Source organism: Oryctolagus cuniculus, chromosome 2 (assembly GCF_964237555.1).
Source record: "Oryctolagus cuniculus chromosome 2, mOryCun1.1, whole genome shotgun sequence".
Taxonomy (NCBI): domain Eukaryota; kingdom Metazoa; phylum Chordata; class Mammalia; order Lagomorpha; family Leporidae; genus Oryctolagus; species Oryctolagus cuniculus.
In genome coordinates this window covers 130,064,320-130,091,532 of record NC_091433.1, presented here as the reverse complement: position 1 = coordinate 130,091,532, position 27,213 = coordinate 130,064,320, and the positions used below count along the sequence as shown (strand labels likewise).

At 41.0% G+C, this 27,213-nt stretch overlaps 1 protein-coding gene and 1 pseudogene across 4 annotated transcripts in view; both read right to left on the bottom strand.

The window, feature by feature from the left end:
* EXOC6B (exocyst complex component 6B) overlaps positions 1 to 27,213 on the bottom strand; it is a 738,880-nt gene that overhangs the window by 630,894 nt on the left and 80,773 nt on the right. The window lies entirely within an intron of this gene.
* Positions 20,907 to 21,602, bottom strand: LOC127490310 (single-stranded DNA-binding protein, mitochondrial pseudogene; annotated as a pseudogene).

Sequence of the window (27,213 nt, the reverse complement as noted above, 5' to 3'; positions counted from 1 at the left end):
ACTCTGCTTGTCAAAAAAAAAAAAAAAAAAAAAAAATCCAAGAAGAAAAATACTGAATATAATCACACAAACCAAATAATAATAAAACAGTAAGGCAGAAGTAGTACATTGTGAGTTTCCACAACCCAAATGGCAAAAAAAAAAAAAAAAAAAAAAAAAAAAACCAGAGTTTGTCAGCTTTTTTCACCTAAGTAGAAATGCGAAAAGAATTCTGTATTTAGTATCCCATTGGGGATCTAATTCAATTATGCTCTTTTTTGAAAAAAAAAAAAAAAAACTTAAAATAATGTAAGAATGGAGACTTCTTAAAAAGTAGCTCACTCCAGACAAAATTTTAAAGCTAAAAGTAGTAAACAAATAGTTCCTACCTCCTTTCTTAAGAAATATAAGACACAAGCCGGCGCCGCGACTCACTAGGCTAATCCTCCACCTTGCAGAGCCGGCACACCGGGTTCTAGTCCCGGTCGGGGCATCGGATTCTGTCCCGGTTGCCCCTCTTCCAGGCCAGCTCTCTTCTGTGGCCAGGGAGTGCAGTGGAGGATGGCCCAAGTGCTTGGGCCCTGCACCCGCATGGGAGACCAGGAGAAGCACCTGGCTCCTGCCATCAGATCAGCGCGGTGCGCCGGCCATTGGAGGGTGAACCAACGGCAAAGGAAGACCTTTCTCTCTGTCTCTCTCTCTCACTGTCCACTCTGCCTGTCAAAAAATAAAAAAATTAAGGCCGGCGCCGTGGCTCAATAGGCTAATCCTCCACCTAGCGGCGCCGGCACACCGGGTTCTAGTCCCGGTCGGGGCGCCGGATTCTGTCCCGGTTGCCCCTCTTCCAGGCCAGCTCTCTGCTATGGCCAGGGAGTGCAGTGGAGGATGGCCCAGGTGCTTGGGCCCTGCACCCCATGGGAGACCAGGAAAAGCACCTGGCTCCTGGCTCCTGCCATCGGATCAGCGCGGTGCGCCGGCTGCAGCGGCGGCCATTGGAGGGTGAACCAACGGCAAAGGAAGACCTTTCTCTCTCTGTCTCTCTCTCTCACTGTCCACTCTGCCTGTCAAAAAAAAATAAATAAATAAAAAAAATAAAAAAAATAAAAAAATTAGGCCGGCGCCGCAGCTCACTAGGCTAATCCTCCGCCTAGCGGCGCTGGCACACCAGGTTCTAGTCCCGGTTGGGGCGCAGGAGTCTGTCCCGGTTGCCCCTCTTCCAGGCCAGCTCTCTGCTGTGGCCAGGGAGTGCAGTGGAGGATGGCCCAGGTGCTTGGGCCCTGCACCCCATGGGAGACCAGGAAAAGCATCTGGCTCCTGGCTCCTGCCATCGGATCAGTGCGGTGCGCCGGCTGCAGCGTGCCGGCTGCGGCGTGCCGGCTGCGGCGGCCATTGGAGGGTGAACCAACGGCAAAGGAAGACCTTTCTCTCTGTCTCTCTCTCTCACTGTCCACTCTGCCTGTCAAAAAAAAATTAAAAAATAAAATAAAATAAATTTAAAAAAAATTTTTTTTAATTAAAAAATTAAAAAATTTCAAAAAAAGAAATATAAGACACAAGACAAAAAGTAGTCCATTTTAATACAAAATTGCTCAGTAGAAAACAAAGTAAGAGTCTAGAAAATTAGACCGAGGATTACTATTAGCATTACCTGGGAATACCAGTCTTAGTATCACTACAGTTTCTCCTAGAGGTTTTTAGCAAGTCACTTAACTTTATCTGTATGCTAAAACTGAAACAATACTAACTATACTTTCTGAAAAACAGATTTACTTAGAAATAAACTAAAATCAAGGGCTACAGACATACTTCTTAACAAATCATAATGATATGAGAATAAATACAACTGTGAAGGAGCCAATACCCAAAGAAATCTATCTCCCCTAATTCACTCCTAGTGAATTACTTCCTAACTACTTCCTAGTGAGTAAGCAATCTTTGATGAAGTCATCTTTTTATAATCCTTCAAGTACACTGTAATCTGATTGCAAACTATCAAATCTGGCTTCAGCAGAATAAACATCAAAGACAGTAAATATACAATAAACACGATAAATATGAGATGAAGTTCAGTAGCTATAAATTTTTACCTATAATAATGAATTTAGTGAAATTTAGATTCTAAATAATTTCCGGACATCTAAGCCCCAGCATGTTAGCTTAGACTCTGTTAAGTTAAATTTAATCTTGGAGGCCTGAAACAAACTGGGTTAGTTTAATGAGATTCTGTTGCATAGTCAAGGGAGATAGAGTGCCTTCCTAGAATCTAATCTATGTTCTTCAATAGCACTTTCCAAGAATATATCTCACCTAAATACTTCTGAGAGCATCTGCGGGTACACTAAATACAGACCATCTTCTCACAAATTTCAAGTTAAATTTAATTATAATTAATAGCATGAAACAATCATATTCCAAATCCCAGCTCAACCACTTATTAGTTGTAGAACCTTGGGTAGGGGCTGGTGCTGTGGCACAGCAGGTTAAACCACTATCTGCAGCACCAGCATCCCATGGGCACTGGTTGTATCCTGACTGCCCCACTTCAGCTCCAGCTCCCTGCTAATGTGCCTGGGAAAGCAGTAAAAGATGGCCCGAGTACTTGGGCCCCTGCACCCATGTGGGAGACCCAGAAGAAGCTCCTGGCACCTGGCTTGAATCTGGCCCAGTCCTGGCCATTCTGGCTATTTGGGGAATGAGCCAAAGGATGCAAGATCTCTTTTCTCTCTCTCTCTCTCTCTTTCTCTCTCTCCCTCTCCCTTTCTCACTGTAACTCTGATGTTCAAATAAATAAATAATCTTTAAAAAAAAAAAAAAGAACTTTGGGTAAAGTACTTAACTGGTCTGATATAAAACGGTGATACTGACATCCAAGCCAATAGATATGGATTAACTCTACCTACTAGAACTGAATCTTGTGTCAGGGTTATTTTGAATATTAAATAAAATAATATACTCAACTAAAATGGCTTACAACATAAAGTAGCAGTAGCATCCAAATACAATTTCCTTGTCCTTATCATTGTTTCCAGTTTTAATTCTTGTTTTAATTTATTCTACCTTTATTTAACTTTATCCTCCCTATGGAAAACCTATAACATCTGCTTCAAGTCAAAGTGAAGTATAATAAACCAGCATTTATTATAAGCCAAACATGAAACTAACAGCTTTACATGGTTTATATCACTTCTTACAACTTTCATTAATGTAGTTACATATTCTAGTTTACACTCAAAAAAAACCTGAGGCTAAGAAGTTAGATAATTTGCCCCAAGTCCCTTGGTTACCAAAATCATTTTTACTTTTACCTATCAAGTATCTCTCTGCAGTAATTACACTGTTCCTTTCCCTAATACCTATTATCCTCAGTTTACAGTAAGCATTTCCTTGGTCTTCTCTATATTTAAATACATATATATATATATATTAAAATATTGGTTAGTTTTACCTATTCTGGAACATTAAAGAGAATTACAGAACTATATACTTTTGTTTCTTGTTTCTTTAAATATTATAAAAGTAAGGAGCTCAATCCATGTTGTTCTACCTTATCTATGGGTCCATCATTTTCTTTGTTGTGCATACTACACTATATGAACCCACCATAATTTGTCAATCCTATTGTTTTAAGCATTTTTTCACATATAACCTAATATAAATGTGTATAATGATTTCTTTAAAGCATTGGTCTCCAAATATACATAGACTCACATAAAGGGCACACAAAAGTACATAAGAACACACAAAGACTTTCCAGATGAGAAGCAAGCATATAGTTTTTCAAGAATCCAATTCTAGACCTACACCTTCCATATGTACTCTAAAAATGATCTGTGTTAAGACCAGGCTAAACTTTAAACAGAGTACTTTATAAAATAAAACCTCACCCCTCACCAATACCAACTCTTACTATCATGCATTGGTTCCAAATATAAGACTCAGAGAAGGGCAAAATGTTTAGTTTTGAGGGGAAGGGAATATTTGCCAAATGAGAATAATGTGATAAATTCTACAACAGAGATACCAAAAAATATGTTTTTTTAGAATCAAAGAAAATAAACTACTGAACTACCAGAGGCGAAAAGAGATGACATCTGAAGTGAGCCTTGAAAAGAAAGTGTGGTTATCAGGTAGAAAATAACAGAAAGGACACACTCCTTGCAAACAGGTCAATGAGACAGACGTAAGAGGAAATTGTTGGGTAGAGCTTAGTGAAAAACTATTAAATTGTGATAGCAACTAAAAGATGAGCTCTTTTTGCCTACAAGAAGATACTGAGTTGAACTAGAAAGAAGAAGATGCCAGAACATTTTGTACCCAGATTAGCAAGAATGACATGGACAAAAAGTTGACAGTGTTCATAGACATCTTAACAAAGCAGAAGAGGAGGGAATGCTAGGGAACTAAAACAGCCCCAGTTTTTCCACTGAAGCCATGGTGAACTAGCAGGAGATATTCTAAATCTCATCCCAGTAGTGAGGTATTTACTGGCAAAACACTGTTATTTGTTATTGACGGATGAAAGAAATACACATTTATGACTAATTGCTCTTCTGCTAATTACTGTCACGCTGCACAACGCACTCACAAGACCCATCATATAAAGAAATCCTATCACATGCTACACGGAGTTGCCCTTGTTTGAAGCAGCTCAATTTGGATCAAATGCAGGTAATCTACCAATTGATTTTTTATATGGGAGCTTATATTTGAACCACTGTTTGTGGCATCTTAAATATGTATGGCCTGACTCTCCAACTGGCAGTCCCAAGAACCTCAACTCAGCAGCAACTGCTGTGGAATGGTGTCTGCCTTGTTTTAACATGACCGCCCCTCCTCCAGACCTCACCAAATGTCATGTAATCTTTACTTAAAGTCAAACAAACTTACATGTAATCCTGAAACTCGGTGAACATCTCTCTGATATTTTGGTGAGATGTACCAACATATAGGAAAAACTGAATTAGTATAAAATCCACAAATAATTTAAAATGCTTCATCAGACTTTACCACTTTACAAATTTCTGTTTACTCTGCTTACCTCCTGGAGAAGATGCTGATAGATTATGAGCTAACCAGAAAAAGCTGAATAAATTCAGTGACCAATATTTGATAAATGATCAAATAAATAACTGAATGTCGACATTGACTCATTTACTATATGTATGTAGTAGGTACTTTACATAGTAGTTACTGTAAATAAGAAATTGATAGCCTGTTCAGGAAACAAATGTGAACAAGTACACTTAATGAGCAAGTTCCTATAACAGAAATACAAAAAATATAAGTGTAAGAAGAAAAGAAGTTAACAGAGAAGTTCTAACAAGAAGTGAGTCAGGAAAACATTGACAAAGAGATATCATCTCACCTAGCCCTTGAAAAACTGCTAGAAATTTATCTGGTAGAGGTGAGGGGAGGAAAGGAGAGAGATGAAATACAAAGCAAGTACAATGGTACTGCCAAGATAAAAGCATGGAAGTGTAAGAACATGTGAATTTTTCTAGCAATAACAATTACTCCAATGTGGCTACATGAAAGATTCCCAACTCTGGCAAGAGAAAGAAGCAGCATTGGACATGTAATTTTTTTTGTCATCTCACAGATATTTATGAGGTTCAGCCAGATCTCAGAAGCACTGGACCAGAAACACAGATGGGATTACGAGAAGAGCAAAGCTAGAGGTTAGACTGGAATTAGACTTTAAAGGCCTTAAAAGCCAGTTTGGGCTTCTAATTTCCCCTCCCAAAACTATGACAAAATTTCTGTGTAAACATTATTTTGTTGAAAGAAACCATACATTTATCATATTTGGGTTCTGGATCCCAAAACAAGGTTAAGAATCTCTTTTGTAAACAGGAAATCAACCAAGTTTTGAAACAAAGGAATGACATGAAATGATGCTCTTCTACGGTAGGCACAACAACATCCTCTCAGAGATGCCCTCCTTCTCATTACCAGGACATACAACTACATTAGATTACATGGCCAGAGGGAATTAGGGCTGCAGGTGGAATGAATGATGCTACTCAGCTATGAGGTAGGGCAATTATCCTGGATTATCCAGACAGACTCACTGTAATCCCAAGGGTGATTAAAAGTGGGAAAGGGCTCTGGAAGTTGTTTGTGGTGCAGCAGGTTAAGCCGCTGCTTGCCACACCGGTATCCCATACTGCAGTTCCATGTGGAGTCCTACCTCCACTTCTGATCCAGTTCGCTGCTAATGCACCTGGGAAGGCAGCAGTTGATGACCCAAGTACTTGAACCCATGACACTCACTTAGGAGATCGGGATAGTATTCCTGGTTCCTGGCTTTGGCCTGGCCCGGGTCTGGATGTTGTAGCCATTTGGGAAATGAACCACAAATAAAGGATTTCAATCTCTGTCTCTCTCTTTCTCCCTCTCTCTCTCTCTCTTTTTACTCCATATCTTTCTCCTTCTCCCTCTCCCTCTCTGACACTCTGCATTTCAAATAAATAAATCATTTAAAAAGTTCAAGAAAGGACAGGTATTTAGTCTAGCAATTAAGACACCAATATCAGAGTGCCTGGGTTTGATTCCCAGCTCTGGCTCTTGATTCCAGCTTCTTGCCAATGCAGACCCTGAGGGGTAGCAGATGGTGTTTCAAGTAGTTGGGTCCCTACCACTTCTGTAGAAGATGTGGATTGAGTTCCTAGCTCCCAGCTTCAGCCCTGTCCAGTCTCGGCTGTTGCAGGTACTAACCAAGGGATGGGGATGGCAGCTTGCTCTGTCTGCTTCTCTGTCTCTTCCCCTGCCCCCTTCCTTTTTGCTCCATCTCTCTCTACCTCCCAATAAACTAGTTGTAAAAAGTGGGAGAGGAAGACAAAGGAGAGAAGAGGAGAGGAGAGGAGAGGAGAGGAGAGGAGAGGAGAGGAGAGGAGAGGGGAGGGGAGGGGAGGGGAGGGGAGGGGAGGGGAGGGGGAAGGAATCCAGAGAGGGACTGGCACCGTGGTGCACTAGGGTAATCCTCTGCCTGCAGTGCCAGCATCCCATATGGTCACTGGTTCTAGTCCCGGCTGCTCCTCTTCCTTTTTTTTTTTTTTTAATTAATTAATTAATTTGAAAGTCAGAGTTACACAGAGGAGAGGCAGAGAGAGAGAGAGAGAGAGAGATCTTCCATCTGATGGTTCACTCCCCAGTTGGCTGCAACAGCTGGAGCTTCCCGGATCCAAAGCCAGGAGCCAGGAGCTTCTTCTGAGTCTTCCACATGGGTGCAAGGGCCCAAGCACTTGGGCCATCTTCTACTGCTTTCCCAGGCCATAGCAAGGAGCTGGATCAGAAGTGGAGCAGCTGGGTCTCGAACCGGCGCCCATATGGGATGCCGGCACTTCAGGCCAGGGCGTTAACCCACCACAGCGCCGGTCTTGCTTCTCTTCCAATCCAGCTCTCTGCTGTGGCCTGGGAAGGCAGTGGAGTATGGCCCAAGTGCGTGGGCCCCTGTACCTGCATGGGAGACCAGGAGGAAGCCCCTGGCTCCTGGCTTCGGATCAGTGTAGCTCCGACCATTGCAGCCATTTGGGGAGTGAACCAACGGAAGAAGACCTTTCTATCTGTCTCTCTCTCTCTCTCTCTCATTGTAACTCCACCTGTCAAATAAATAAAAAATAAAATAAAAAGAAAGAAATCCAGAGAAAGAAATGTGAGGACAGAAGCAAGATCAGAGATGCTTTGTTAGCAACTTTAAATATGGAGGCAGAGAGCCATCAGCCAAGGAATGTACTCAGATATAGCCTCCAGAAGCTAGAAAAAGTATTCTCTCCTGGACTCTCCAAAAGGGAGCATAGCCATGCTGACACCTTCCTTTTATCCCAGTGGTGCCCACATGAAACTTCTCAACCACAGAACTGTAAGACAATAAATGTGTGTGGTTTAAGCCATTACATTTGTGGTAATTTATTACAACAGCCATAAAAAACTAATAGACTTCCTTACCTAAAAACAATTGGATTTCACTATGTTATCCCCAATCAAAAAACGCCTCAATTTCAAAGAACTATTTATGGGCAGCTGTTGTGGCAAAGCGGGTTAAGCTACTGTCTCTGACACCGGCATTCCATATGGGTACTGGATCGAGTTCTGGCTGCTCCATTTCAGATCCAGCTCCCTGATAATGCACCTGGGAAAGCAGCAGAGGATGGCCCTAGTGCTTGGCCTCTGCACGCCTATAGGAGACCCAGAAGAAGCTCCTGGCTTCTAGCTTCAACCTGGCCCAGTCTCAGCCACCATGGCCATTTAAGGAGTGAACCAGCACATGAAGATCTCTGTATCTCCTCCTCTCTCTGTTAACTCTGCCTTTCAAATAAATCAATCTTAAAAAAAGAAAAACTAGTTGTTACTTCATCTGTTCACCCTTGTAAATACACAATACATTTATACACCATAATTTGATGTTTACATAATGTGCTCTTCAAGAACAAGAACCATATTTTATTCAACTTTATATATTGAATGCATAGTAGACACTAAATTTAAAAAAAATTTTAAATAAACGAATCTTTCTCTCTCCACTTTAATGTCTCTTTCTTTCTCTCCTTGGCCTCCAACATTTGCTCAGAATCCTGATCATAAAAAAAAAAAAATTTATAGCCGATGAATCTTGGCATACTGCCAGTAAACACAGGCCCTCTATGTGCCCAAACACCTTTACACCACTCTATGTAGTCAAGATTTGGAGCAAGAGCTCTCCCGGACAGTCCCAGTGCTCTCCATTGCCAGAGGAAATAACCAGCTCCATCTGCAAGCAGAGGAATTTCACTCAGACCACAGGAGAACACTCATAAAGGAGAAGGAGATGATTTATCAAGAGGGAGGAAGGTTATATTACAAAGTAAACTTCCCAAAGGGGCAGAGTTAACGCTGTACAAACACACTACAGGTTAAAGTACTTCTCAGGAGGGGAGTTACTGAGTAAACTAAGCATGGGAGAGAACCTTTAATTAGGGAAGGAGACTTTAGATCAAAAGGATGGGAGGAGTGAGATGGGAGTGAAAGGAATGGCTTGTCTTGGAAATCCAAATATTGGCTTCCGCACGCCTGGAGTCAGCAGACACCGCTGAGCGTTTTTCACTCATCCTCCCCCCTCACCAGGCAAGCAAAGATGGTTTTCTGAAGGGATCAGGGGAGGGCTGTTTAAAAAAATATCCCTCAGTTTCTTGCTACACCTCTTTCTGATCCTGACAGAAACATCCCTTGTTCTCTGATCTGGTCAGAAAAGGAAGTTACTCTAATTAGATGTGAAGAACTACCCATCTTTTTTTTTTTTTTTTTTTTTTTTTTTTTTTTTAAGTTTACTGTGAGTAAAGATATAATGAAAAGACAAAGTTAAAAAAAATACAAAGGTAAAGTAAAGATGAATAAACTCTGCTCTCCTAATTTTGTCCTTACATCCTTTGGCACTAACAGAGTACTTGACATAGTAGATATTTAAGAAAAGTTTATAAACCGGACAAATAAATGAAAAAGAACAAGTACAAGAACAGTAAAAGTAGCCGGCGCCGCGGCTCACTAGGCTAATCCGCCTTGCGGCGCTGGCACACCGGGTTCTAGTCCCGGTCGGGGCGCCGGATTCTGTCCCGGTTGCCCCTCTTCCAGGCCAGCTCTCTGCTGTGGCCAGGGAGTGCAGTGGAGGATGGCCTAAGTGCTTGGGCCCTGCACCCCATGGGAGACCAGGAGAAGTACCTGGCTCCTGCCATCGGATCAGAGCGGTGCGCTGGCCGCAGCGCGCAGGCTGCGGCGGCCATTGGAGGGTGAACCAACGGCAAAGGAAGACCTTTCTCTCTGTCTATCTCTCTCTCTCACTGTCCACTCTGCCTGTCAAAAAATTAAAAAAGAAAAAAAGAAAAAGAAAAAGAAATTTTAGTGACTAATCAAAATACACTATTTGGAGGACCAAACTATTAAATACTACATATTTATGAATATTCAAAGTAGGTTCTAAGACTCTAGAAGAAGAGTATATGTGTGGTAGTTCATAAAATTTAGACATTTTTCACTTTGCCATTTTCAAAGATTTGGTCCAGTGTTGAACAATTCCATTATTTTAGCAAATTATAACAAAATATTTGGTATTATACACATTTTTAAAAGACTGAGCCACAAAACATAGGCAACACAGGCCAAAGCAACATAGAAATTACTCATGAAAACTTACTGAGATGATGGTAGGTATGATACACCTTAAATTATAAAATATACTAATAGCTAAGTCACATAAAAACCTGTGCAAACATTGTTTGAAATGTGTTTGTTCTACAATAAAGTTAACATATTTTAGGTATTAGGATTATGTATGTATGTATGTATGTATTATGTATTTAAGATAGCAAACTTATTGTACTGCCAAATACATGCAAAAAATATTTTAAAGGGTTTATAAAAAAGAACAAACTTTTCATTTCAAAGAAATAGGAAATCCAAAACACCTTACTTTGTTTTCTCAAGAGAAGTAAGTTCTGGGGCTCCACTGCATGGAAAGTTGACTACACATAAGGATAATACACTATATTGTTTCTACATTTTGAGTGGTACAGTATGATACCAAAATAGCGTATTTCTAACATAGAAGTGAGATAACTAGTCATCAAAATATTTCAAGAAAATAGTAGACATTAAAAATTACAACATAACCTCAGGGTCGGCACTGTGGCACAGCGGGTTAACACCCTGGCCTAAAGCGCCAGCAACCCATATGAGTGCCAGTTTGAGACCCGGCTGCTCCTCTTCCGATCCAGTTCTCTGCTATGGCCTGGAAAAGCAGTAGAAGATGGCCCAAGTCCTTGGGCCCCTGCACCCATGTGGGAGACCCGGAGGAGGCTGCTGGCTCCTGGCTTCAGATCGGCGCAATTCACGCCACTGCGGCCATCTGGGGAGTGAACCATCGAATGGAGGACTCTCTCTCTATCTGCTTCTCCTCTCTCTAACTCTGTCTTTCCAATAAATAAATAAATCTTTAAAAAAATTACAACATAACCAAATAAGAACATAAAAAAGGAAGTTGTAAAATAATTTAATTAAAAATTAATATTATCCATGTGTATTTTCAAATATCTATAAAGAATAAAATACATAGTTCTTACTTATCACTTATTATGCCCAGGCATTTTTCTAAGTTCCACACATACAACAATTCATTCCATTTTTTAAAGATTTTATTAAGTTATTTGAGAGGTAGAGTTACAGACAGAGGTAGAGACAGAGAAGGTTCTTCCCTTCACTGGTTCACTCCCCAAATGGCCATGATGGTCAGAGCTGAGCCAATCCAAAGCCAGGAACCAGGAGCTTCCTCCATGTTTCCCATGTGGGTGCAGGGGCTAAAGTACTTGGGCCATCTTCCACTGCCTTCCCAGGCTCTAAGCAGAGAGCTGGATCAGAAGAGGAGCAGTCAGGAAATGAACTGGCGCCCATATGGGATGCCAGTGCCACAGGCAGTCCATTTTCATAATAATTTTATGATGTATAGGTGGGTGTTGTGGTGTAGCAGCTTAAGTCCGTTTGGGAAGTCTGCATCCTATATCACAATGACTGGTTCAAGACTCAGCTACTTGCTTCAGATCCAGTTTCCTGCTAATGCCATCCTAGGAGGCATGTGGTGATGGCTCAAGTGGCTGAGTCCCTGCCACCTATGTGGGTGAACCAGAAGAAATTCTGGACTCCTGGCTTCAGCCTGGTAATCCCTGGATGTTTCAGACATTTAGGGAGTGTACCAGCAAATGGGAGATCTCTCTCTCTCTCTATCGCTCTCGATCTCTCGATCTCTTGATCTCTCTTTCTTTCTGCTTTCAAACAAATCAAAATAAATAAATTTAAATAAGAATAATATTATGAGGTAATCACTATTATTATCATTCATTTAATTGATGAATAACCAGAGGCAAAGATAAGTTGATTTGACCTAAAGTGACACAGCTAATAAGTAATGAAGTCAGCATTCAAACCCAAGCAATAGGACTCCAGAAAGGTATGCCATTCTGCCTGTCATAAAATATCAAACTATCAAGTGGCAGAATTATGGGTGAATTTTTAAATTTTTCTTTTTTATATTATTTATAAGTTAACTGAATAATAAAGACTAATCATAGCAAACATTTAGTAAAAGCACTAACCATAAGGATAGACATCATTTCTTGAAACAGTCTCATAAGATGAATGGTCCTTTTAGACCCATTTTACAGATAAGGAAAGTGAGGCACACAGAGGTAAGGTAATGTACCCAAGAACACACAATGAATACATTTCACAGTCAGAGTTGAATTCAAGTAATCTAACTCCAAGAAGTGGGACTTTGTTCTTTACTACACAAAAACTTAGAGGTAACAAAGAGAAATGACATGATTATTTTTATGATACTTTTTATAAACCATAATTCTTAATAAAACTAGATCTGAAGTCAAAATAATGTACTCCATCAAAGGTGCTAAATAACACAGTTTTTTATCTACCTAAAAGAACAAATAACACCCTATCTACAAGCTCATTCTCCAATGTGGTGACCACAAGAAACTATTTTTTCAGAAGTTGCTAAAGAAACAAAGTACATTATAGGGCTCTGGAGCAATCAATGAAAACTTTAGTAGTGGGGCCAGCACTGTGGCGCAACAGGTTAAGCCGCCATCTGCAAAGCCAGCATCCCATATAGGTACTGGTTGGAGACCCAGCTGCTCCACTTCCTATCCAGCTCCCGGCTAATGCACCTGTGAAAGCAACAGAAGATGGCCCAAGTGCTTGGGATGCTGAAACCATGTGGGAAACTCACATGAAGATCCTAGCTCTTGGGTTTGGATCAGCCCAGGGCCGGTCCTTGCAGCCATTTGGGGAGTAAAGAAAGATCTTGCTCTCTCCCCCTCTCTCTCTCTCTGTAACTCTTTCAAATAACTAAATAAATCTTTAAAAAAAAAAAAAAAAAAGCGGGGTGGGGAGGGGACACTGGCTATAGTGAGTATACAAATTCACTTCAATTATTTCTCCCCGTCCCTCCACAAGGGTGCCTGGAAATGGCAGGGAGAAGGCACCATTGACACCAGTAGTGGCTGTGGCAGCTCTCATGCACGCATGTAATCAGGGGATTTTTACCAGAAGGTAAAATCCTTATTCTCCACTGATGCTGAGTTTGGCTAGGAGGGTTGACAGGGGACTAGGCACCCTTATAGGACTGTGAGGTGGCCCCATCGTTTCAGCATATACCAGGCCAACCTTCATTGTTTTATCTGAAGGCACTGAAATCAACATATAAAAGAAATATCTGCACTCCCATATTCACTGCAGTATTATTCACAGTACCTAAGATCCAGAATCAACCTAGCTGTCCATGGATGAATGAATAAAAGTGCAATATATATTCACAATGGACTATTATTCAGCCATTAAAAAAGAATGAAACCCTAAATTTGCAGCTAAATGGATGGAACTGGAGATCATTGTGTTAAGTGAAATAAACTGGACACAGAAAGATAAATAATGTATGCTCTCCTTCATATATGGAAAAATAGTTTATCTGAACTTAGAATAGTGATTATTATAGCCTGGGAATACAATCAAACGGAAGTAACAAGTTCAAATTTGGACAGCACAGTGGTGTGACCAGAGTCCACAATAATGTATTACACACGCAATGGAGGCCGGCACCGTGGCTCACTTGGTTAATCCTCCGCTTGCAGCGCTGGCGTCCCATATAGACCCTGGGTTCTAGTCCCAGTTGCTCCTCTTCCAGTCCAGCTCTCTGCTGTGGCCCAGAAAGGCAGTGGAGGATGGCCCAAGTGCTAGGGCCCCTGCACCCGCATGGGAGACCAGGAGGAAGTACCGGGCTCCTGGCTTCGGATTGGTGCAGCACGCTGGCTGTAGCGGCCATTTGGGGGGTGAACAAACAGAAGGAAGACCTTTCTCTCTGTCTCTCTCTCTCACTGTCTAACTCTGTCAAATAAAAAAGTAATAATAATAATGTATTACACACTGCATGAAGAACTAAAGAAGAGGAGCTGGTAGGTTCTAAACACAAGAAAAGATAAAATGATAGAAAGGCAGGTTATCTGGCTTGATTAGTTTATACTGTACATACAATTTTAAACTCCTCCTTGTATTTAATGCCACAGAAATGAAATCCAAATAAATATAAGTAATGTCCCCACCAAGAGATGCTGCACACTGATAAACTCTAGGGACAAAGAGTCACCCCACCTGCACCATAACTAATCTTGAGGCAAAAAGAACAAACAAAATTTCCCAACCTAACTATAGAAACAGTATCTCCAGTTGGGGAATAATATCAAAAGCCTAGTGCTACCCAGGACAACTTTCTGAAAACTCTGAGCAACAGCAAATGAACTTGGAACCCAGCTGACACACAATGATAGTATCACAAGTGAGTAATACTCAAATCCCTGGCAAAAATGTGAGGTTTATTCAACATACAATGGGACTATTAATTGGATCCAAGCACTGTCATCTCCACATAGCAAGAACATCCACACTAAGGCTTCAGAGTTGCTAAATAGTGAACAAACTAAACATATCAAAAATAGAAGTCCAAAACACTTTTATAGTAAATTCACTTAAGAGCTCACTTCTGCAAGGAAGGAAGAAAAAAACAAAGGAGCAAGCAAACAAACAAGAAAAAAAGAACTATCAGTATTAAAAATAAGGAAAATATGGGAGAAAAAACAGAGGAAAGAGGGGATAATATACCAACAGTATACTTAAAATTATTGACTCTATAAACACAACTTTTAAAAGAATTCTCATTTATAGTTTCATAAGAAATTCTTAAATACTTAAGGGTCTACACTTACCCACTAGTACCTTTCCCCTCTTCAAGACACTTCACTGCCATCTGCTGGATAGTTTTCCCAGTGACTATGTAGAGCTACACTGTCTATAGTATAAATGAAACCACCTCAGATAAGCAGTAGCTGGAAACTATACAACCTGCACAACTCTACAAAGCAGTCAAATTAATTTAAGCCACACATAAACCTCCACAATGAATTAGAAATATTTAATGTGTCTGGCTATAGGAGTCAGCCGTAGCACAGCAGGTTAAGCTGCCACTTATGATACCAGAGTCCCATATCAGAGTGCTGTTCTAGTCCCATCTCCTCTACTTCCAATCCAGCTCCCTGATACTGTTCCTAGGAAGGCAGCAGAGGATGGCCCAAGGACTTGAGTCCCTGCCACCATGTGGGAGATCAGGATGGAGTTCTGGCTCCACCTTCAGCCTGGCCCAGACCTGGTTGTTACAATCATCTGGAGAATGAACCAGCAGATGGAAGAGCTATCTCTGTTTCTCCCCCTCTCTCTGTCCCTCTGCCTCTCAAAATAAATAAATCTAAAACAAAAAAATGCCTAAATATATGGTTTACAGAGGCTAGGCTCACAGGAGCCTCTCAGTTATGCACATAACCTATAACATCATCTTTGAATTAACTAGTGATAAAGTAATAATACTAGAGTTCTCACTTCAAGCTGATAAAGAGCAGCAGATCGCTCTCTGACCCCTGGCTTTCTATCAAACTGATTCTAGTATGAAGGAAAGCAAAAACAGGAATTTCCCTGCAGGTTCATTCTCTTCATATGCTTCCGAATGGATTTCATTTTAGTTACTCATTTATTTAATAGGGCTGACTGCCTGCTTTGTATGTTGTCTCTGAGAACAAGAACACTGCAATAAACAAGGATCTAATGCAGCTATTCCTAGAGCCATGGGTCTCCTTATTAGTAAATCATTATTTTGGTGACAACATTCAAGCAGTGATTTGTTGTTTGTTTGTTTGTTTAAGATTTATTTTATTTATTTGAAAGAGAGTTACAGAGAGAAGTAGAGACAGAGAGAGAGGTCTTCCATCCGCGGGTTCACTCCCCAGATGGCCGCAATGGCCAGAGCTGCGCCGATCCAAAGCCAGGAGCCAGCAGCCTCTTCCAGGTCTCCCATACCGGTGCAGGAGCCCAAGGACTTGGGCCATCTTCTACTGCTTTCCTAGGCCAAAACAGAGAGCTGGATCGGAAGAGGAGCAGCTGGGACTAGAACCGGCGCCCATATGGGATGCCGGTACTTCAGGCCAGAGCGTTAACCTGCTGCACCACAGTGCCAGCCTCAACAAGCAGTGATTTGAATAGAATATGTTCTAAAAATTTTATCTGATCAAAATAATCTAATGGTACAAAAACAGTATTATCAGAAATAAACTTGCAGGAAATGCTCATATTTCAACTCAGGTATAGAGAGGTCTAGATTGCAGCCATTCTTCACTTGTGGGCCAGACAGAATGATCAACTCTCCTTTATTTAAACTTTTTTTTTTTTAAGATTTTTTTTTTTTTTTTGAAAGGCAGAGTTACAGAGAAAGAGAGGAGAGACAGAAATCTTTCATCCACTGGTTCACTCCCCAAGGAACTGCAAAAGCCAGAGCTGGGCCAGGCTGAAGCCAGGAGCCAGGAACTTCATTCAGGTCTCCCACGTGGGTACAGGAACCCAAGTACTTGTGCCATCTTTCACTGTTTTCTCAGGCACATTAGCAGACAGCTGGATCAGAAGTGGAGCAGCTGGAACAAAAACTGGCACCCACATGACATGCTAGTCGCAGGCAGACCTTCATTTAAACTCTTAAAAGAAGTAGCCCAAATACCATCTCCATGTAGACTGGCCTTGGACTAGCAAGTTGAGAAAAACAAGGAGAATCAAGGGAATTTCAAAGTCTTTCAAGCAATTTGTTGCCAAGAAATGAAAACCTTCTAGAACTCTTCCTCAAAAAACTTAAGAAATTTCTGTCCTGTCCTATCAATGACCTGTTGCAACTTAAAACCAATTTTAAGTAACATGGGACTTGTTCTTCCAGTGCCTGGCTTATTAAAGACTGCCAGGTGGCAAAAACAAAACTCCTGACCAATTTTATATAGCAACATGGGAAATAAAAATGAAAAGATGACACCTGGAATTTTTTTTCATTTGGAGAATTAACCTACAATAAACTTCTGACTTATTTTAATAAGTCTGGAAACAAGGACAAATTCTGGGTCATGTCATCCAAAATACAAATTTAATAACTTAGAGTTTAAATCTGGAAGACCTTTGAAGGCTTGGAATTCCCAGCTACATAAGAACTGCCAGAATTTGTACATTGAATAGAGGCCACTTTCTGTTTTTTTAAATGCTGACAATATATAATTTTATTTAGTTATTTATTTTAAGTTATATATTTATTTATTTATTTCAAAAGCAAAATGACAGAAAGAGAAACATAGAGATCTTTCATCCACTGGGTCACTCACCTAACGCCAACAACAGCCAAGAGTGGTTGAGGCTGAAGCCAGGAGCCCAGAATTCCATCCAGGTTTCTCATGTGGGTGGCAGGGGCCCAAATACTACGTCAGCCATCACATGTAGCCTCCCATGTGCATTATCAAGATCAGAAGCAGAGGCAAGACTTGATCCTAGGCCCTCTGACATGGAATGCAGGTGTCCCAAGAGGCCGCTTAACTAGCTGTGCTACAATGCCTGCCTCTTTATTTATTTTTATCTTTTTATTTTTTCCTCAGCTTTATTAAGGCATAATTGAAAATAAAAACCACATAAACTACAATGTACATGTTTTAATATATGTATACACTGTTGAATGATTAAATCAAGGTATTGACATAGCTGTCACCTCACACACTGATCATTTTTTGATGGTGAAAATATTTAAGATCAACTCTCCTGGCAATTTTCAAGTACATAATACGTATTCATTAACTATAATCATCATATTATATAACAGCTCTCTGGAATTTATAACATCCTGCGTAACTGAAACTGTACTCTTTAACCAACATCTTCCCAGCTCTTCCTTCCCAGCCTCTGGTAAGCACCATTCTACCCTCCGCTTGTATGAGTCTAACTTTTTTAGATTCCATATGTAAGTGAGATCACACACATTGTCTTTTCTGTGCCTGGCTTATTTCACTTAGCATAATGTCCTCCAGGTTCATCCATGTTGTTACAAATGACAAGATTTCCTTTTTTTTTTTTTTTTTTTTGTCTAAATAGTATTGTTATACAGATATATGTATACATAACATTTTCATTCTTGTTTTAATATTTTAAATTTTTACTTATTTGTTCTTATCTGTTTGAAAGCCAGAAGACAGCCATATAGGCAGAGATCTTCCATCTGCTGGCTTATTTCCCAAATGCTGGCAAAACCAGGGCTGGGCCAGACCAAAGTCAGGAGCCAAGAACTCAATTCAGGCTGTCTACCTGAGCGGCTAGACCCAATTCTAGAGCCATTACCTGATGCCCTGCTGGGTACACATGAGCAGGAGCCTGGGATCAGGAGAAGTGCTGGCACATGAGACCAGGCACTCCAATACAGGATGTGGGCATCCCAAGTGGCATCTTAACTTCTAGGCCAAACACCCACCCAACACATTTTCTTTTTCTATTTGTCCATCAGTAGTCACAAGTTGATTCCATATCTTGGCTACTGTGAATAATGCTGCAATGAACATAGGTATATACATGTATCGATTGGACATGTACACAGAAGTGGAACTGTTGGATCATATAGTAATTCTACTTTTAATTTTTTGAGCAACCTTCATACTGTTTTTCCATTACAGCAGTACCAATGTACATCCTACCAACAATGGACAAGGATTCCCTTTCACCACATCCTTGCCAACATGTTGTCTTTTGTTATTTTAATAATAGCCATTCTAACAGGTATGAGTGGTAACTCATTGTGGTTTTGATTTGCATTTCCCTAATGATTAGTGATGCTGAACATTTTTTTTATACTTACTGAAAAGAGGCCACTTTCTGGTTAAGTACTGGTCGTACACAAGCACTCATGCTAAAAAAAAAAAAACCTGATTTGGAAGTTCAAGCTAAATATACTCCTTAAAAATATTTTTTCCTCCAAAATTACCCAAGAACCACTTTGCCAATTACTTACTCCATTATGAATGAAATGGTCTTTTCTGGTTGAACAGCATAGCCTAAAACCATTTCAAGGATACCTTGAAAACTGCTTGGAAAAATGAAATTAAAAGGTAAGTTTGTTTTGGTGAAAAATTTTTGAAATATATGCATTTTTAAGCTTTATTTATTTATTTGAAAGTCAGAGTTACAGAGAGAGAGAGAGGAAGTAAGAGATAGAGAGATAGAGAGACAATCTTTTATCCACTAGTTCACTCCCCAGATGGCCATAATGGACAAGGATTTTGGGCCATGCCAAAGCCCCAGGACAGAAGCTTCACCCATGTCCCCCACGTGAGTGCAGGGGCCCAAGCACTTGGGTCATCTTCCACAGCTTTTCCCAAGCCATTAGCAGGGAGTTGGATCATAAGTGAAGCAGCCAGGACAGAAACCAGCACCCATTTAGGATGCTGGCAATGCAAGTGGAAGCTTTATCCACTATGTCAAAACACTGGCCCCATAATATGCATTTTCTATGAACTTTTTGAAGCCCTTACATATGTATGAATTCAAAAATTGGTTGCAACAAGATAAACTTTTAATTCCACTTCCACAAATTTTATGAAGAATCCTTTTATTTCAAAGGACACTTTGCTCATCCTCAATAGAAAATATATTGGTAAATAATCCTTTAACAATATTTGCCAGCATCCCTCTTTATAACCACAATCCTGGGTTTCTCCAGTCAATATTATGCAAGGAGCTGTCAATTATTGAGGTGCAATTATTCTTATATTGATTGTGGGGAGCAATCCGGACTGGACTAAGTTACTGGAATTAAGACTTATTCTATGCATCTGCTCTCCCACAATATGGCGCTGGGAGAGAAGTAAACAGCTTCTGCACAGCTGCCTCCAGTTCAACCAATAAACTGTAGGACTTGCTCCTGATTGGAGGAGAGCAGCGTGCTCGGCGTGTGGGCAGCCGAGTTGGGATTGGCGGAGGAGGACTATAAAGGAGGAGAGAGACAGCATGCACCAGGAACATCTAAGGGGAACATCTAAGGGAACCTGTGCAGCCCCCGAGAAGAGCCAGCCGGCGGTGTGCCGCTCCCCTGCGGAAGTGGGGAATGTGGCCAGGGGGAACTGCCCTTCCACGGAGGTGGAAGGGATAGTAGCCAACCCGGGAAGAACCAGCAGCAAACCCGGGGAGGACCGAGCAGACAGAAAGAACAGCGCAGGGTCCTGTGTCGTTCCTCCACGAAGAGGGGGAGCGACATTGATCATAAGAAGTGATTAGAAAGAATATCCATTGCCTGAAGCCGTTATTAATCCTTACTTAGCTTAAGATTCTAGGCAGAAATTTTATGAACTCAAAAAGGAAAGAAAAAAAAAGTTCTTTCCTGAAACTTTGAGTTTATTCCTTAATTTCAGCATAAGACTTCAGAACTGTAGGCAAGGTCTTCAGAAAGATCAGATGTTAACTTTAGTTAAATGAAACAAGGACCCTTTGTTGTTGTTGTTGTTGTTACTATCATTTTGTCCTATACCTGAAGGATTTGCTAACTCTTTTGGAAGAGCTAAATGTTTTCCTTCCCTTCCCCAGGTCCCACACAAAGAATGGGAAAAGGAGCTATTTCTTATATGCTGCTTATGTGGTTTTAGGTGTGACCCTAGCAAACTGGTCCTGCTACCTAATTACTGCCAAAAGAAGTAGATTTAGACTAACCACAAGCAATTCTTAACTCACTTAATAAATGAGGTCCTGGGAACCCACATGCAAAACAAATATTTATAAATAAAAACAATTTCTCAGAAGTAATAATGATGATACTAAATTGTTTGTGGATGAAATAATCAGATACCCAGGATTAACTCCAAAATTAGCTGGAATGAGGAAGCAGGGGGAAGTGGACAGCAGTGAAAGTATTAGATGAAACAAGATTTAATGTGTACTGATAACTATTAAAACTGTGAGATGGATACACAAGTATTTATGATGCCATTTTCTTTACTTTTGCATGTTTTAAATTTTCTTTTTATATAAAACAGTGTTTTAATTCTTGTCCTTAGGAACTATAAAGACTATACATGATTTGGAAATGAAACTATACCAAACAACGGCCAAAGAAGAATCATCCATTCTATGCCTTCTCTTTCGTCTGATCACTCAGAAAGATAATGTTATCAGCAATGATGGTGGTTGTTTGTCGCCGCACGTTATTTTTATCCATGTATTCACCATAGTCTACCTTCCCTTCCACATAAATTCGAGACCACTTTTTCACATACTGATACGCCACATCTCTGAGGCCTGGCCGGAATACTGATATTCTGTGCCACGTTGTTTTTTGACTAACATCACCCATTTGGTATGTTTCATTATCCCCGGATCGCCACATCTCATTTGTTGCTAGGGAAAATATTGTGACTGGATTTTTTCCTTCCACCTGTCTCATGACAGGGTCCTGACCCACTCGCCCCAGTAACTGCACACGATTCAGAGATCTTTCAAGAACCAAACTGCTAGCTATTTCTGACTCATGTCTTACAAACTGACGAAGCACCTGTAACACAGGTCTTCGAAACATGGCTTCTCTTCTTACAGTCTAACCTCTGTGCTGGTCCTGGCGCTCCAGCAGACAGCCTCCAGCCCTAAATTTTCTTCAACAAACACATTAGAAATGAAAAATGAATGTGATAGGAAATGGTTGTATATATCAAAGTTTTAATGTGCCTGGGAAAACAGCAGAAGATGGCACAAGTCCTTGGACCCGGTAAGAGACCTGGATGAAGCTCCTGGCTCCAGGCTTCAGTCCGGCCTAGCTCTGGCCATTGTGGCCATTTGAAGAGTGAACCAGCAGATGGAAGATTCTTTCTCTCTCTCTCCCTCTCTATAATTCTGCTTTTCAAATAAATAAAAATTAATCTTTTTTAAAAAAAAAAAAAGAACATATCCTACAGAAATTGCAGTATCAATATAAAAAGAGATCATGTATAAGAATACAGAAGTGTTTAAAATAACAATGTGGGAAGGGAAAAGGAGAACATCTAAATGTCTATTCTGCAGTCATTAAAAAGAATGAAGTAGGGGAGGCACTGTGGTATAGAAGTTTCAGTCACTGCTTCTGATGTCTCCATCCCATATCAGAGTGCCTGGCATAGAGTGACACCTCCACTTTCAACCCAGAATCCTGCTAATGACTTCCTGCTGGGAAGTAGCAAATGACAGTCCAAGTACTTGGGTCCCTGCCACCCACGTGGGAGACCCAGATGGAGTTTTGAGCTTCTGGCTTCAGCCTGGCCCAGCTCTAGTTGTTGGAGGCATTTGAAAAGTGGACCAGTGGATGAAAGTTATCTCTCTCTCTCTTCCTCTGTTACTCTGTTTTCCAAATAAATAAATCTCTATTTTTAAAAAATGAAGTAAAAGCTAAAATATTTGACTTATAAAGATATTTGGTGTATTTATATATTATTAGATAGAATAAAATAGATTAGTGTCAAAAATATACTAATTCCCATTTAAAAAGAAAAACCATGAGGCACAGAGGCTAAGATGCCACTTGAGACGCCTGCATCCCATTTCAGAGTACCTAGGTTGGAGTCCTAGCTCTGCTTCTGATTCTAGTTTCCTGCTAATGCTCACCCTTGGGTACAACAGGTGATGGCTCAAGTACTTGGGTCCCTGTCAGCTACAGGGAGAACTAGATGGAGTTTCAGGCTCCTGGCCTCAGCATGACCCAGCTCTGGCTACTGTGGGCATTAGGGGACTGACCCAGTGGCTGGAAGATCCTTTTTTGTCTCTCATTCTCTCTGTCTCTCTCTCTCACTGACTCTCACATAAATAAATAATACATAAATAAATAAAATTTAAATCATAATAATTTAAAAAGAAAATATAAGGTTATACATTTTATGTAAATAAATATAATGTTTATATAAGTATAGAAAAAACTCTAGAAAACTACAATGTTAAACCACTAATAATGCTATGGGGTGATTTTAGAGAGAAGACAGGCAGCTCTACTTATATATTTCTAGATTGTTTCTTTTTTTCTACAATAATGTATAAAGATTCAAAATATTGAAAAGCCATTACAATTTAAAAATAAAATTTAGTTGCAAGATCTCACCATGGATAACAAAATCCTCATAGTCAAGTTCCTTAAATAAAATGGCAAGGTATTTGCATCTAATCTATATACATTCGTTCATATTCTTAAATCATCTCTAGATTATCTGTAATACCTAATACAATGTAAATGTTATGTAAATAGTTGTTATGCTATACTGTTTAGGAAATAATGATGATTAAAAAAAAAGTCTGTACACCTTCAGTACAGACACAACTTTGTTAATATTTTCAACCTGTAGTTAGTTGAATACATAGATAAGCAGATATGGAGTGCTGGCTGTTCCTGGTATAAAGGATACCAACTATAAAAAGGAAATAAGGGGCCGGCGCCGCGGCTCACTAGAATAATCCTCTGCCTTGCGGCGCCAGCACACCGGGTTCTAGTCCCAGTCGGGGCGCCGGATTCTGTCCCAGTTGCCCCTCTTCCAGGCCAGCTCTCTGCTGTGGCCAGGGAGTGCAGTGGAGGATGGCCCAAGTGCTTGGGCCCTGCACCCCATGGGAGACCAGGTAAGTACTTGGCTCCTGCCATCGGATCAGCGCGGTGCGCCGGCCGCAGCGCGCTGGTGACTGCAGCCATTGGAGGGTGAACCAACAGCAAAAGGAAGACCTTTCTCTCTGTCTCTCTCTCTCTCACTGTCCACTCTGCCTGTCAAAAAAAAAAAAAAAAAAAAAAGGAAATACGGGGGCCAGTGCTGTGGCGCAAAGGGTTAAAGCGCTGTCCTGAAGTGCCAGCATCCCATATGGGTGCCAATTCTAGTTCCAGCTGCTCCTCTTCCCATCCAGCTCTCTGCTATGGCCTGGGAAAGCAGCAGAAGATGGCGCAAGTCCTTGGGAGACCCAGAGGAAGCTCCTGGCTCCTGGCTTCGGATCAGCGCAGCTCCGACCATTGCGGCCAATTGGGGAGTGAACCAGCAGTTGGAGGACCTCTCTCTCTCTCTCTGCCTCTCCTCTTTCTGTGTAATTCTGACTTTCAAATAAGCAAAACAAATCTTTTTAAAAAATGAAAGAGGCTGGCGCCGCGGCTCACTAGGCTAATCCTCCGCCTTGCGGCGCCGGCACACTGGGTTCTAGTCCCGGTGGGGGCACCGCATTCTGTCCCGGTTGCCCCTCTTCCAGGCCAGCTCTCTGCTGTGGCCAGGGAGTGCAGTGGAGGATGGCCCAAGTGCTTGGGCCCTGCACCCCATGGGTAACCAGGATAAGTACCTGGCTCCTGCCATCGGATCAGCGTGGTGCGCCAGCCTCAGCGCGCCAACCGCGGCGGCCACTGGAGGGTGAACCAACGGCAAAAGGAAGACCTTTCTCTCTGTCTCTCTCTCTCTCACTGTCCACTCTGCCTGTTAAAAAAATAAAATAAATAAATCTTTAAAAAAAAGAATAATATAAAAAAAAAGAAAGAAAAAACACAAATAATAGGACACACTTCTCAGCAAGTATATGTCTTCTGTGGAACAATCATGAATAGAAAGAACCAAGGCAGACTGGGTGGGAAAGGATTAGCAGTGTAAAACAAAGGAAAGGAAGACAAACAGAAAAAAAAAAAATGCCAAAGGAAAGAGGAAATAAAAGAGTTACATAAATAGAAGACAACCACCACTTCATATGAAAATGGTGCTGGAAAATAGAGGGAGAGACAAAGCAGTTAGCAGCTATGGAAAAATCATCTTTAGTTTCCTTCATTTTAAAAAAAATAGTGACTATCAATAGTATATCAGTTTCACCTTACCGGATAACAACGTGAGACAGCAGTCTGGTTGCTAGACTTGCAGTTCAATATTATTAGCCACCCACATGCATTTATCTTTCCTCCTGAGATCCCATTAAAAAAAAGGTATCAGCCAACCACCCTAAAAAGAACAAGGAAAGGACCCCTAACTCATAAGAAATAGCTAGAAATTTCTGGAAGACAAAAGCTAGTAAAAGGCAGTAAAGACAAAACAAAGCTGTATTTGAAAAAAAAATAGCTTGGAGTATTTGCCAAAGGAATAAAATCCAAAAGGAATCTAACTTCCAGCCACTACCATGGACAGGGTCATGACTCAGCATATCAGGAATAGGGGCAGAGATTTAGCCTAGTGGTTAAGACACAGGTTAACATGCTAACATCCCAACTCTGGGTTTGATACCTGGCTCTGACTCCTATTTCCAGCTTCCTACTAAGGTAGACCCTGAGAGGCAGCAATGATGGGTCAAATAATTGGCTTCCTATCACATACATGGGAGACCTGAAAAGCATTCCTGGTTCCCAGCTTTTACCCAGTCCTGGTCAATTCAAGCATCTGGGAATCAATCAGCAGATTAAAGTGCTATGCACTCTCACACTCTCTCTCAAGTAAATTTTTTAAAAAATTTAATACCAGGAATAATGGAAGCACTGAAAAAAATGGATTAATTGAAAGACTCAATACAGAATAAAACCTCTACACATTCCCATACATGGGGGGATCCCCATACATGGAAAGTCCAGCAATCAAATCCCTAACTCTAGGACAAAGTATCATGGGGTTTTACATGGAAAAAGCACACAGGCTGAGAATATATTAAAATCACTGCATTGTGCACAGTAAATGAGAGAATTGTATGGTATGTTAATTATGTCTCAAAAAGTGATTGCTCTTTTGCATACAATGACACCAAACAAAAACAAAAATCTCCCCAAATCCTCCCTGCCAGTGTGAAGGAGGAAACCAGTCTCCAAAGGGAACTTAGACCTTTCAAGAAATCTGTCAGTGATCAGGAGGTTTAGCCTATTTCTAGGCCAACACAGGGGCCCAGGAAGTTGCCTAACCTATGTATTTAAAAAAAAAAAAAAAAAAAAAAAAAAAAAAAAAGAGGAGGGGTGGCACTCTGGTATAGTAAGTTAGGCATCCACCTCTGGCACCAGCATCCCATACGTGTGTTGGTTCAGGTCCCAACTGCTCCACTTCCAATCTGGCTCCCTGCTGATGGCCTGGGAAAGCAGTGAAAGATGGCCCAAGTGCTTGGACCTCTGCACCCAAGTGGAGATCCAGAAGAAGCTCCTGGCTCCTGGCTTTGGATTGGCCCAGCTCCAGCCATTATGGCCATCTGGGGAATGAACCAGTGGATGGAAGATCTCTCTCCTCTCTATCTGTAACTCTGCTTCTCAAATAAATACATAAATCTTAAAAAATAATAATAATAATAAATAGAAGAAATTTTTTTTTCTTCCACAGTGAGAAATCAGTTAATACTGTCTAGAATTCAATGTGAATTTCTGTATTTGCAAATGTAGAAACTGACATTACCATCTTAAGTTTAAGAGATCTTTGAAAAATGAACTACACTTGTGCTGAAGAAACAGTTACCTCGACTTCAGTAATTCAGTAAGCATAGAATAGGACTTCCACTTCCAGGGGGTTGGAGCTGATATAGGTGTTTCTCATTCCTCTCATCAAATACAGCTAAAAACTCTGGATACCACATAGATATAAAATAAACCTCAGAAGATCTGAAAGCTGGAAAGAAGGCTTGGAATCTAAGTAAAATATGGTTGTGAGCTTCCTGGGTTAGTGATTGTTAGTTTTATTAAGTTGTCCCTCATATCTCAGACTTGGAACTGTACAAGCTGGAAACCAGAAACACAAACATGTGCAAATAAAAAGAGCCCTCAGTAAAAGCCTACTCTTTCTAACCAAAAGATCATGAAAAGGGCCACCTACCAAGACAGAAAATTTCTACACAATAACTATTCTACTCCAGACAAACACTACAGGGGAGAAAAAAAAAAAAAACTGTAGCGCTACACCCACCTATACCATTAAGGTAGAGGAGGAACACAGACTTCACCCTCACGAGGCATTAACAAACTGTCCAAGAATCCCATTAGAAAAGGCTAAAGCCGGCGCCGCGGCTCAATAGGCTAATACTCTGCCTGCAGCGCCGGCACCCCAGGTTCTAGTCCCGGTCAGGGTGCCGGATTCTGTCCCGGTCACCCCTCTTCCAGGCCAGCTCTCTGCTATGGCCCGGGAGTGCAGTGGAGAATGGCCCAAGTCCTTAGGCCCTGCACCCACATGGGAGACCAGGAGAAGCACCTGGCTCCTGGCTTCGGATCAGCACGGTGCACCGGCCGCAGTGTGCCGGCCGCAGCAGCCACTGGGGGGTGAACCTTTCTCTCTGTCTCTCTCTCTCACTGTCCACTCTGCCTGTCAAAAAAAAAAAAGAAAGAAAAAGAAAAAAGCTAAGCAG